Source organism: Megascapheus bottae, chromosome 8 (genome assembly GCF_031878675.1).
Source record: "Megascapheus bottae isolate mThoBot1 chromosome 8, mThoBot2.hap1, whole genome shotgun sequence".
NCBI classification, from domain to species: Eukaryota; Metazoa; Chordata; class Mammalia; order Rodentia; family Geomyidae; genus Megascapheus; species Megascapheus bottae.
In genome coordinates, this window is record NC_143516.1 from 62482648 (window position 1) to 62496692 (window position 14045).

A 14045-nucleotide genomic window follows, 5' to 3' on the forward strand; every position below is an offset into this window, starting at 1 on the left:
ACAACAACACAAAAATCAAGGGATATCACTCAGGCCATCAGTTCTACGTCTCTGAGCCATGGGCACATAATTATTTACCTATTTCATCTTATCAAAATCTCTGGCCCTGAGAGCCTTCTAAATTGCATTCTTTATTTGATATAGTATCAATGATAATATGTGATGATCTTTCTGTTTCTCCTCTGCCCCCCCTCTGTGTTTCTCTTTCCCACATACATACACCATCAGTTCTGTTTCTATAGAAAACGATGACTACAACCAGAAATCTCTATTAGTCAAATTTATCAAATGTTTGCCTCAGAGATCTATGAACAGGTAGGGGTTTTCACTTTCTCATTGCCATTTTGCAAAGTGACTACTGTACTATTTTTGTAGAAAACACAGTAATGACTTTTTGTGCATAGGACTAAAAGACTCAAAAACATATCAATTGAAACTCAGCCATAAGGCTAACAATGCTTTGTAACAGTGCTAGCAAATCTGGGAATCCATGTGGAAGGCAATTTAGCCACAACTATCAGGCCTATGCAATTATGTATCACTCTCTCACACTCCACACAGATACACACAGACACACAAACACACACACACACACACACACACACACACACATAATGTCTTTGATTTTTTTAAATTTTTTTGCCAGTCTTGGGCATGAGCTCAGGGCCTGAGCACTGTCCCTGGATTTTCTCAAGGCTAGGTAGGGCTCTACCACGTGAACCACAGTACCACTTCTGGCTTTTTTCTATGTATGTGGTACTGAGGAATCTAACCTGGGTCTTTGTGCATGCTAGGCAAGCACTCTACCACCAGGTCAAACGCCCAGCCCAATGGTGCTGTCTTTTAAAAATGGAATACAATTTATAAATTAATGTAAACTCAGACACACATGAAGAAATAGTGGAACTTGTTTGTTGATAAATATCTGCATAATCAAAGCGAGGAAAAGAATGAAGAAAGCACCTGTATTGCAAGCAAACACCTGGAATGCATGAGAATGGAGTAAAGCCATGGGGGCAGGAAGGAAGGAAACTAACCAAGAATACAACCGTCCTTAATGAAGTGTGCTGAGGCCCACAGGGTCCAAAAGCAGACAAGTAATCCAGTCCTGGGTCTGAAATCCAACTAGAAGCAAGCGTCTGGCAAATAAAAACCCAGAACGCAAAGTTCCTTCTGCCCTACAGTTACATTTATATGAAAGCATTTATGAATAAGAACTTGAGTGAAGGAGAAATGGAGGAATGATAGTGGTGAAAGTAAGGGAGCATTTCTCTTTTTGTTCTTTAAGCATTTCTTCTTTATGTTTCCTTTGTTCACCATAAAATCAAATCCCTAGTGAAGGCGGCGGAGTGTGGAATAAAAGCATGAGGAGCTGTCTTCAGTCACCATCTTCATTCTCTCTAGAGAGAAAACACCGGCTGCTGTCACCAGTGAAACAGAAAATTGAAATAATTATCCAGAAATGTAAGCCAAATTCTATTGTCAGTTGCCTTTATGAATAATAGAAACCAAAAGTGATTTTGCCATTAGAGACTTGGTCTCTGCTGAGTTATGTCTATTTCATTCATGCTCCTGCATGCTCTCCTATCTCTTGCACTTTCCCACACCTAAAATAGGTTGTGCCATGGCCTCGTCCTTCTTCCTACCCTCCCGTGATAGGTAGTAGAAGGCAAAGCAATGCCATTCCAGCATCTCTGAGACTTCAGACTGAGAGACTTCCTTCTGTCCCTGCCTGGCTGCACAGGAAGCTGAGAGGTAAGCAGCCCCACAGCAAAGAGGTGGGCTGAGATGACGCCAGTGGAGGTGGCTACTTCCTGTGGCATGGAGGTGGCTATTTTCCGTGTTTGGGTTCTGAGATAAGATGGAGTTTCAGCTGTGAAAACCATAGCTGGATTCTTCCCCCCGAGATGAAAAGCTTCAATGGCAGGTGATGCTTCCCAACTTCAACTGCACATAAAGATCACCAGGGAAGGTTTTCAAATAGACTTATGTCCGCTCCCCAGTGTAGAACAAATGAATCGGAGTCTCTAAGGATAGGCCACAGGTGCTGACAAATCAAATGCAGAGCCAGGGTGGAGAGCTAAGAGGTTAGAATCATGATCAAGCCAGTCTTCTGTAAAAAATCCAGTCCAGGCGTTTCGAGTTAGTCATCCACTCAAGCAGATGTCCAAAGACTCTTATCTATTTCTAATGAGATTTGCTTATCTATCTACTTTGATATTGAAAAAGAGCAGCATATTGACAGAATTATTTCTTTTCAGACTATATTTCCTTAAGACTATATTTTCCCATTGTTAATAATTTAATATCAAAATAAATTTTTTCTAACATGTGAAACTCATATTTCTAACTGAAAGTATATGAAAACACCATTTCTTACTCAGAAATAAAGCAGATCCAACTTTTTAAAGGAAACATTGGTTCTCTATGTGTCCCTTCAGGATAGTTGTTTTTAAAAGTATAAATAATATTTCTTTCAGATTTTAACTTAGAAGATCAAATATGGGTCTTATTGCATTATTTCTCCCCCAACTGCATTAAATAATTAGACCAAAGAGAAAAAATATTGAAGAAAAAAACGACCTTTCAATAAGTACAAACATGTTATTTCTGTTCTTAAACAAGCTGATCCTTCCTTCCTCTCTCTCTCTCTCTCTCTCTCTCTCTCTCTCTCTCTCTCTCTCTCTCTCTCTGTCTCTCTCTCTCTCTCTCTCTCTCTCTGTCTCTCTCTCTCTCTCTCTCTCTCTCTCTCTCTCTCTCTCTCTCTCTCTCTCTGCCCCTGGGACTTGAACTCAAGAGCTGGGTGGGTGCTGTCACTGAGCCTCTCTGTGCTCAAGGCTGCACCTCTGTCTCCCAAGGCTGCTCTCATCAGCAGACAAGGCTGTTGGGGTTTTTAGCACTCTTTGCCTCCTGACCAGCAGGAAGGGCAAAGAGAACACACCCAGACTAAGACGAGACCTAGAAAGGATAGGGCCGGCTGGCTGCCTTCACCCAGCCCTCCCTTCTCCAGAGGGAAGACACAGATGCACCAGGGAGAATGTCAAGGCAGACTCATTTAATGGGAAAATGCCAGGGACTAAAGTAAGATGCTGGAGTCTATTAGCATAGAAGTAGGCAGGACAGGGTGAGGTAGGTGGGGTCAGAGAGGGCGGTGGGGCCAATCCATGGGTTCGAGGTAGCCTTATTTTACATCACAAACCACAGCCAAACCTCCCAACCAGGAGACAGGCAGTTTGGATCTCCAAAACCAGGAAGTGAGTACTGGGCCATGAGGTAGGCCTTTTACCCTTGATGTGATGTGCCCCACACAAAGCCAGCTGCCACTCTCCAGATGTGAAATCTCTTTCACTTAATCGCCTTGTCTCCATTCCATCCAACCTGCTGCACTCATCCTGACAGCCTCCTTCCTCTGCCCTTTTCCTCATAGCCTAGGTCCTTGCTCAGGCTCTGCCTTCCTTCCCCTTCTCCCTGGCCCGAGTCCATACCTACATTAATGCCTTCCCCCTCGCCTGCCTCCCCTCCTCCTGGTGAGGCTCAGGCTGGCACCTTCTGGTGGGGTCACCGAGCATTCTTGCTCAGTCCACTCAGAGGAAGTCTTCATTGGGTTGTGCGTTGTGTCCTCCTAACCACTCTTCTGACAAACAGCACCCACATTCTTCCAGTTTCTCGGGTCAAAGGGCTCGCCCTCACCCCATGGCTTCCGATCTTCCACATCCAGCACATCCTAATCAGCTGTCCTGACAGCCTTCCTGCAGAAATCCACTCCAGTTAGGACACATCATCGCTGCCACCCTGCCTCCACCTCCTTTCTGTGCCCATCCTTGCCACCCCTCTTGACACTCCTCACTTCTCCTCCGAAGTTCAGGATTAAGATCCAGGGTCCATACTGGTGGGGCGCCACCTGCCAGTTTCATCCTGGCCTCACCTCTCTGGCCTCGCCTCACTGGCCTCTGAACTCCACCGGTGCACACATGGCAGGCAGCACACTGCTCTTTCCCTTCTCAAAGTCTTCCAGCAGATATCCTTCTTTTCCAGAATGTTCTACTCCCAGGAAATGAAAACTCACCTTTTTGCCCCACTCTCCTGCACATCACCCCTGGGAGAAACTTTCTCCAAGGTCTCATTTAAAATAACTGTCTTCCCAGCTCTCTCCCCAGCGGCACTTAGTTTTGCTTCATAGCACTATTGTAAATCCACTCGCTGTACATTTCTTCTTCCTCAGTTTCCTTCCATGGTGCCAGCATCACCGGGCTGTTTTGTTCACAGCACGGAGCACACTCCATAGACAGGTTCTTCTTGAACTGTAACTGATTTCTTAGGTTTCTGGTATTTTTCCATGTCTGAATTTTTCTCCTTTGACCATGGGTCTTTATGGCTAACTAAAATACATAAATAAATGCTACCAAATCTTGTATGAATATTTCTCATTAGGTACACTTCACTGCCTTATTCCATGGACTATAAGACAAATGTATGATGGCTTTATCTGCTACTAAGAAGTGTGAAGGGGGAAAAAAGTACGTCATTTAATAGTTACTTACATTTAAGCCTAGTGTCAGTGACTTGTGCCTATAATTCTAAACCACCCAGAAGGCTCAGATCTGAGAATCAGTGTTTGAAGCCAGGCTGGGCAGACAAACCAGAGAGACTCCTATCTCCAGTTAACCATTAAAAAGCCAGATGTGGAGCTGTGGCTTAAGTGGTAGGGCACTAGTTTGGAGCACAATATCTTAGGAGCAGCACTTGGGCCCTGAGTTCAAGCCCCAAGACTGGCACAAAAAAAAGTTATGAAAATGTGAAAAGTTTATGTATTTTAGAAGTAATAAAATGTAACATGAAGTACCTTAAAGGTGGCAGACATTCCTCTTATGGTCTTTATATTGTGGGACACAGAGTCTAATGTGTGTGTGTGTGTGTGTGTGTGTGTGTGTGTGTGTGTGTGTGTGTGACTCACAAAATCAGAAATTATAAGAATGATATTAAAGAGAGGAGGAAATTAATTATAGAGGTTATTTGAGTGCTTATATGCTAAAGGGTAGTTTAAAAACTGATTTTATTTTAGTACATTTATTTTGTGTTTTTTCCTTTTAAAAAATACTAATTTTGTGCCTATTGAAGGATGTATACTTCTTAAGGGATAAACATAGGTGATAAAAATAACACAAAACAATAAAGATGGAGACAAATAACTTTCAAATTAATCCAACCAATTTCTTTTCTAGACCAATAAAGTGTGGTATTATCTTTTGCAAAAGAAGCAATTTAATTTGCTTTCATTTTGAAAGCATTTAAAGCATTCCCCTAAAGCATATTTCTGGTGAATAAAAATGGAAATCCTAGATGAAAAAACTGCCAGGTCAGACATCTGAGAGCTTGATTTATTGCTGAGGGGCAGCTGACATAAAGTCTGCCATGTGTGCAAGTCAGTGTGTCACCCACAAGCCCCTCCCCCAGAAAAGCGTGGCACCTGCCAGGGCCACTGGTTCAGGAGATCTGGGGCCTAAGACCCTATGCCCTATTAGCTTAGCAACAGTGTTTTACAGAGACATTATCATTCAGAACAAAGATGTCAAAGGATGGAACAAGTCCACCCAAAACTGCACACTGGATTTCTACCCAATGAGCAAACATCTCTGTCCAATCTCCCCACTTTCTTAGTGGTGGTCTCTGCCTTATAGACTAGATTACTACATCCAACTTGGGGAGCAAAAGGTTTCTAAAATCAAAGGGTGGGGCACAAACGTCTAAGTTATAAATAAGTCACAGCTAACCAACACTGGAGCAGAATAGGGTGCATGGAGAGAGACTGGGAGAAACAAGCCGGAGGCCTGCAGCTGGAAGCCCACAGCACGTGGCGCTCTGGAGAGGGGGTGGCTCCCCCTCTGGCTGTGTTCTGGTATGTGATGGACACTTCCCTGAATGCTGTCCCCACTTAGAACATCAGAAGAAAGCACCTGTATACCTCTCTAGGGGTTAAGCTGAGGGGATGGAGTAGAGAGGGGCTCACTAGTAATTGCTTCTGGCCTCTGGATACATTCAAGACAGCCCCAATGGTCTAGTTTTATTTGTGTTGTGTTTACTTACCATCTCACAACCTGGATGGCAGGCTCATCCAGGAGGAATGCAGAACAAACTGAATGTGTCTCTCTAGGTGCTAAATAGCCTCTGAGCTGTCTACCTCATTCCTTCCATCCATGTGCCATGTCCTGAATTCTGTAGGGTGAGTCGGTAAGTGAGCAGTGAGAGAGGTGGCCACAATGATTTATTTAGTAGGAAATTTACATACATTTATGTAAGGGAGAAAGGGGGGCACCAGTGCACGAGCACAATGGTGAGGAGGAGAAGGAAGAAGAGGAGGAGGTGGAATTGGCTCATGTAGCTGAAGATGATGCTGATATAATTTAGCTCAAGCACAAAGACCTGGAAGCCAGGAGGGCCAGCAGTAGAAATCTAAATCCAAGGACAGAGGAAGATAATGTACCAAGTTACACAGCAAAGAAATGGTGGAAGCTTTTGCACAGCTCTGTCACATGACCAGGGCTGGCTCCAGAAAGGGTGACAGTGACAGTGCAAATAGTCACTATGACTCCAGAGGGGAAGTGGCCTCCGACATTTCCAAGTTGGTTGTAGTTTATACCTGTTTCCTTCATGTAATTATTAATAGCACATCATTCTCCCCTCAAAGGCATCTTGATTTGAATGATGAATTAATATGCTCCCTTTAGGAAGAGATCCCAGGGGTACATTTCAGGCATGAGACAGTTAGAACTGGAAGGAAGCATTTTTATGACTCAAGAATAACATTTATGATGCTTGGTAATTAGATGTGAAAGCAGGCAGGCACCATTGGCTCAGGTCTGTTATTCTAGCTACTCAAGAGGCTGAGAGCAGAGGGATATGGCTCAAACCCAGACAGAAACATCAGTTAGACTCCATCTCCAAAATAGCCAGCCAAAAGCTGAACTGGGGTATGGCTTACGTCATAGAGCACCATCGATGCAACCAACCTGTAACTGGGCACCGGTGGCTCACACCTGTAATCCTAGCTACTCAGGAGGCTGAGATCTGAGGATCAAGGTTCAAAGCCAGCCCAGGCACTAAAGAAAATGAGACTCTCATCTCCAATTAACCAGCAAAATCTGGAAGTGGAGCTGTGTCTCTCGTGGTAGACTGCCAGCTTGAGAAAAGCAAGCAAACTAAACACCCTCCAAGACAGTGTGTAAGATCCAGGACCAACACACACACACACACACACACACACACACACACACACATGGTAGTGTCTCTCTCTAAATGTGGGACAACAGAGCCATTCTTGTCAAAGTACCACTTCAGCATTTGAGCCCATTAACTGAGAGGGAGATTGGTGACACCCAGAGATCAAATCAGAACATTAGGAGCATTTAGTTCTCAAGGTAGGAGAGATTTTTTTTAAAGTAATTTTAGAAATAATGTAAAAAAAACACCAGAGGTGGTTTATTCCATCTTTCCTTGCCTCCACTTGATAATTAATAGGAGGGACTAAAGTTTGTTTGCATTATTCACTTTTTGCTGCTTGTCTTCAGGGTGGGGAATTTATTTCAGTCTTTAAGATAACCACGGTCATGCTTTCATGGTCACCACGGATTGGCTAGGGGAGGATCGTGTGACCTATTTCTAGCCAAGGGGAAAAGAGGAGACATCTACTGAGTGGGGCCATGTCAATCCCAGGAGAAGTACTGGTGGGGACTCTGGACTGTGCAGCCAGTCTGCAGTGGTTCCCCATCAGGACGTCAAGTATATTGAGGACATGGAGGATATAGAGGATATGAAGGGTATGGAGAACATCGAGGATATGGAGGATATGGAGCATATTGAGGATATGGAGGATATCGAGCATATGCATGATATGGAGGATATGGAGGACATCGAGGATATGGAGGATATGGAGGACATGGCCCGATGCCATTGTGCTGCTTTCCTGTGGTGGTCACACACAGAAAATCCAGCTGGTGCGGGGCGCACGCTGGCCACCGCTTCTGGAGCCTTGGCCTCCGAGTGTGTGCTGAGGGAGGAGGCGTCCTGTCCTCTGGGTCGGGTGGGGAGGGTGGACAGGGAGGGACAGAGGCGAAAAGGGGGCTAGCCCTTCCTCACCTCACCCCAATCGCCTCCCTTCCATTCCTCCACTCTGCCTTGCTCACATTTCTAAACAACACTAAAGCGACCATGGCCTCTTCCAGGAGACTGAAATCCCTTCCAGATTGAATTGTATCCTCAATATCAATGCTTTCATACTGGAAATTCCAGATAGGTATTTCTTCAATTAATAAGCACATTAGACACAATTTAAGTGAGGCACTTGGTGCTGAATGTCAGAATTAGATATGTAGACAATGTTAGCTGGGCCTTAGTCAGAGATGTTTGAGTAAAGGTTATATTTGCCATTATAGTTTGAGCTATCTGGATGATGTGGGCATCAAAATTAATGTTTTCTCAGGGCAGCTGATTAAAATATGCAAAAATCTTTTAAGTCACTACATATTCTTTCCCGGAAAAGTACAAAACCATGGGACTTAATTTAAGTGGAATAATTACATGAACATTAAAATCTATTTCATTAAGAAATATATAGCTGTTGAAAAAATAACCTACTGTGTATGAAACCTACTGCACATGAAGCCTATTTGTTTGAGAAACCACTCGGGACATTTTGGAGACCACCAGAGAAGTCATATACATTTTATGAGACTTAGTCTCAGTAATCATGTTTATGGCAGTGTCAAATTTGTGCCTATGTTTCAAAAAACATAACTAATATAATTTCTTCTACCTCAGAAAGTTGAGGAAAATCAAACATACTTTTAGATGGGATTTCAAATTATGCTTATTGTTTTTTGTAGATACTATTGTTTTAGAACCCTAACATTTCATGTTATTAACTTTGGAAGCAATTTTGTTTTGTTGTAGTTGTTTAAATGCTTAATTTTACCATATCATACGTGAAGCCGAAGTTTTAGTTTGATATAAGTATAAAGACTGGTAAAGATCCATAGGAAACATCACATTGGTTTCCTAAAGAAGGAATTAAAATTTAGAAGGCAGAGGAGACAGATGAAAGCTAAGGTGACCAAGACCAAGTGTGAAGAAAGCCATAGATAAAGTAAACAATTCTTTCCATTAACAGAGTCTTCAAAGATAATTGGAAGCCAAGATGGCTAAGTGTCTCCTGACTGTTATCCTAGCTGAAGCTCAGATCTGAGGATTGCAATTCAAAGCCAACCTAGGCCAAAAAGTTTGTGAGACTCTTACCTCCAACTAACCACCAAAAGCCAGAAATGGGATTGTGGTTCAAGGAGGAGATCACCAGCCATGAGTTAAAAAAAAAAAACTCAGGGACACAGAAAGCTCAGAGACAGAGGAGTTTCAGGGGAGCTCTCCCCATTTCCACCTCAGTGCCCCAGGGATTCTTGTGTAGTTCTCACAAACCAGGAAGAAGGCGGGCTTTGTACCTGTACAGGAAGCGCCTTTTCTTGGCTAACACACCCAGTGATAGATTGCTGCAGATGTGAGAGAAGCTAATTGTATGCTTTTGTGACCGCGAATTACTTCCTACTGGCAAAAGATAGTGCACGCATTCTTGGGTAACTGAACAATGCCAGGATGGACTCCCTCGCCCAGCACAGGAGCAGCTTTCCAGCGGAATGTTTGGTAGATCCAATTGTGGAAGGGAGGCAGGGAACAAGACAGGAGGTGTATAGAAAGTGTGACCTAATGTCACCAGCCTGCTGTTCCTGCCTGAACTACTGCAATTAGGATTGGTTCTTCTTTCCTCAATAAATTGAGAACCTAGCAGGAGAACAGCTGAGGTTTCTTAATCATCCAAATTTTTGCCACTCATGAAACTTCTTAGTTTGGCAAAAAGAACAATGAAACTAATGGCAAGACTGACAAATTTAAATTAGGCACTTCAATTTTCTCTGTGTGTTCTCACAACTAGCTATATCTAGTGTATTTTAAATGATCATGTAAAGTTAAGATCTCAAACTAATTTGTTGACTTCTTTCTGTTACAGTCTGAATATGACAGAGAAATTAATTCAATTCTTCGACAGTGGAAAGTCAATGCAAGTTACTGCATGTCACACACATGGTCATCACTCAAATGCTTTGGAAAGGAGCTAGAAATTGATGAAAACTTCATGTGTCAGTTCAAGGGTAGTTTTGCTTTTTCCAAGTTCTGGTTTTAATTAATTCATTGATGTTTACAAAAGAAAGCTGTGTGCTACAAAAGCAAAACACAAATGGGGAAACATTTGTTCTGTGGAAAGATCCCAGTTTGCTTGAGAATATTTCTAAGCAGTTGACTTTGGGTGTCTATACTAAGAGACAAATGTTGTATTTCTAAGGGGAGCAAGTAATTACTCTTTTCAAAGCTCACAATTGCCAGCCTAGGATATAACATTATTTTAAAGCTGGATGCGGTGGCTCACATCTGTAATCCTAGCTATTCAGGAGGCTGAGATCTGAGGATCAAGGTTCAAAGCCAGACCCAGCAAAAAAGAACCTGAGACATTATCTCCAATTAACCTCTGGAAAATGGGAAGTGGCGCTTGGTTCAAGGGTAGGGAGGTGGCATTGAGCTGAAGAGCTCAAGGACAGCGCCCAGGCCCAAGGATAGAGTAGTAGCCTTGAGCTGAAGACCTCAGGAAGAGCACCCAGGCCAAGTTCAAGGCCCATGACCCACCAAAAAAAAAAAACCATTATTTTACATTATCATTGATACCCTTTCTCATGTCTTGGTCCCCATTTCCCTTCCCCCGACCCCCACCCTTCATCTTGTTTTCCCCCCTTCCCTATCCAAGTTCAAATAACCAAATACAAATATATCCAATATATCAGATAACAAAGTGAGACGCTGTAACAATATGAAATAACCAAGGGACAGGAGAAGAGATGAGAGATAACATAGTATATTAAGGACAACAATCACTCATTATATGGCTTTTGTTACTATATCCTAGAGATCCTTTCATTTAGTGTCATACTATATGGCCTTATGTATCAAGGTTTTGGTCTACTGCAAATCTCTGCTATGAGAGCCCAAGGTTTCTACTGATTATGACAAATGAGGGAAACCACTGAGCCTATGTTCCTTTGAGTCTGGCTTACTTCACTTAATATGATTTTTTCTAAGTCTTTCATTTCCTAACAAATGGGGCAATGTCATTCTTTCTGACAGCAGCATAGAATTCCATTGCGTATAAATACCACATCTTGTTGATCCATTCATCAACTGAGGGGCATGTGGGTTGGTTCCATATCTTTGCTATGGTAAATAGTGCTGCAATGAACATCATTGTGCTAGTGGATTTAGTATGTTCTTGTTTCTGGACAATTGGGAAAATGCCTAGTAGTGGAATTTTGGGGTCATAGGGGAGCTCTATGTTTAGTCTTTTGAGGAACTGCCATACTGCTTTCCATAGTTGTTGAACAAGTTTGCACTCCCACCAACAGTGTAGTAATGATCCCTCCTGGCCACATCCCCTCCAGCATCTGTTGTTACTAGATTTCTTGATCCTGGCCATTCTAACTGTAGTGAGGTGGAATCTTAGAGTTGTTTTGATTTGCATTTCTTTTATGACCAGAGATGTTGAGCATTTCTTCATGTGTCTATAGGCCATTCTTGTTTCTTCTTCAGAGAAGACTCTCTTTAAGTCTTTGGCCCATCTTTTAATGGGATGGTTGTTTCTTTGGAGATTAGTTTTGGAGTGATTCAATTTTTTGAGCTGTTGATATATTTTAGATATGAGGCCTTTGTCTGTTGTTTGGTTATTGAAGATCTTCTCCCACTCTGTAGGCTTCCTAATTAATTTACTAGCTATGTCCTTTGCCATACAAAAGCTCTGCAGTTTAATGCAGTCCCACTTATCCAGCCTTTCTCTGATTTGTTGTGATACTTGGTCCTTATTAAGAAAGTTTTGACCTGTGCCAAGGAGGCCTAGTGTATCTCCTATTCCTTCCTGTAAAGTTTTCAGTGTGTCAGCTTTTACCTTGAGGTCTTTGATCCATTTGGAGTTAATTCTAGTCCAGGGTGACAAAGAAGGATCCAACTTTAGTTTTCTGCAGCTGCTTAACCAGTTCTACCAGCACCACTTGTTGAAGAGGCTGTCTTTCTTCCATTCTATTTTTTTTGGCTCCTTTATCAGAGATTAGGTGGCCATAGGTCTGTGGTTTAATATCTGGGTCCTCAGTTCTATTCCATTGGTCTTCAGGCCTGTTCTTGTGCCAGTACCAAGCTGTTTTGATAATTATAGCTCTGTAATACAGTCTAAAGTTTGGTATTGAAATTCCTCCAGCACTGTTCTTTCTGCTAAAAAGTGTTTTTGCTATATGGGGTCTTTTGTTATTCCATATGAAATTTTGGATTGCCTCTTCTATTTCTTCTATTTCTTGGGATATTGATGGGTATTGCGTTGAATTTGTAGGTAGCTCTTGGCAAGATTGTCATTTTCACGATGTTGATTCTTCCAATCCAGGAGCATGGGAGGTTTTTCCATTTCCTCAGTTCTGTTTTAATTTCCTTTTTCAGGGTTTTAAAATTTTCATCAAAAGGGTCCTTTACATTCTTAGTTAAGATAATTCCTAGGTACTTTTTCTTTGAGGCTGTTGCACAAGGAGTTGCATTCCTGATTGTTGCCTCCTTACTCTTGTTGTTGGCATAAAGGAAGGCAGTTAATTTTTGAGGGTTAATTTTATACCCTGCTACCTTGCCAAGGTTTTGAATTAGCTCAAGGAGCTTGGGAGTGGAGTCTGTAGGGTTCTTTAAATACAGAATCATGTCATCTGCAAAGAGGGAAAGTTTCACTTCTTCTTTCCCTATTTGGATCCCCTTTTTGCTTGCTTCTTGCCTTATTGCTCTGGCTAGAAATTCTAATACCATATTAAAGAGGAGTGGAGAGAGTGGGCATCCTTGTCTCGTTCCTGATTTTAGAGGGAATTGCTTTAGCTTTTCGCCATTAAGTATAATACTAGCTGTGGGTTTGTGATACACAGCCTTTATTATACTGAGGAATGTTCCTAGTTTCTCCAGAGCTTTTAACATAAAGGGGTGTTGGATCTTGTCAAATGCCTTTTCCGCGTCTATTGAGACAATCATGTGATTTTTGTCCTTGCTCCTGTTGATGTGTTGAATTGTATTAATTGATTTGTGTATGTTGAACCAGCTTTGCCTCCCTGTGATGAATCCAGTTTGATCATAGTGTATAATTTTTTTGATGAGTTGTTGTAGACGATTGGCCAGTATTTTGTTGAGAAGTTTTGCATCGATGTTCATCAAAGAAATAGGTCTATAGTTCTCTTTCTTTGATGAATCTCTGTCTGGTTTGGGGATGAGGGTTATACTGGCTTCATAGAATGAGTTTGGTAAAGAACCTTCATTTTCAATTTCGTTGAAGAGCTTGAGGAGTATTGGTGTGAGCTCTGCTTTGAAGACCTTATAGAATTCAGCTGTGAATCCATCTGGCCCTGGGCTTTTCTTAGGTGGAAGGTCTCTTATTGCCATTTCTATTTCAGTGCTTGAAATAGGCCTGTTTAGTTGGGTTAGTTCTTTTTGGTTCAGTGTGGATATGTTAATATTGGCTAGAAATTAATCCATTTCTTCTAGATTCTCAAATTAGTTGGTGTAAAAGTTTGAGAAGCATTCTTTCATGCTGCTCTGGATCTTGGTAATTTCTGTCGTGATATTACCATTTTCGTCTGTGATTTTGTTTATTTCGGTATGCTCCCTTCTTTTTTGGGTTAGATTTGCTAAGGGTCTGTCAATTTTGTTAATTTTTTTCAAAGAACCAACTCCTTGTTGATTCTTTCTATAGATTTTTGGGATTCCAATTCATTTAATTCTGCATTGATTTTAATAATTTGCCTCCTTCTACTGGGATTAGGGTTGGTCTGTAGCTCTTTTTCCAGGATCCTAAGGTGACACATTAAATTGCTGGTTTGGGATTTTTCCAATTTGTTATTGTAGGCACTCAGAGCTATAAATTTTCCTCTGAGTACTGCCTTTGTCGT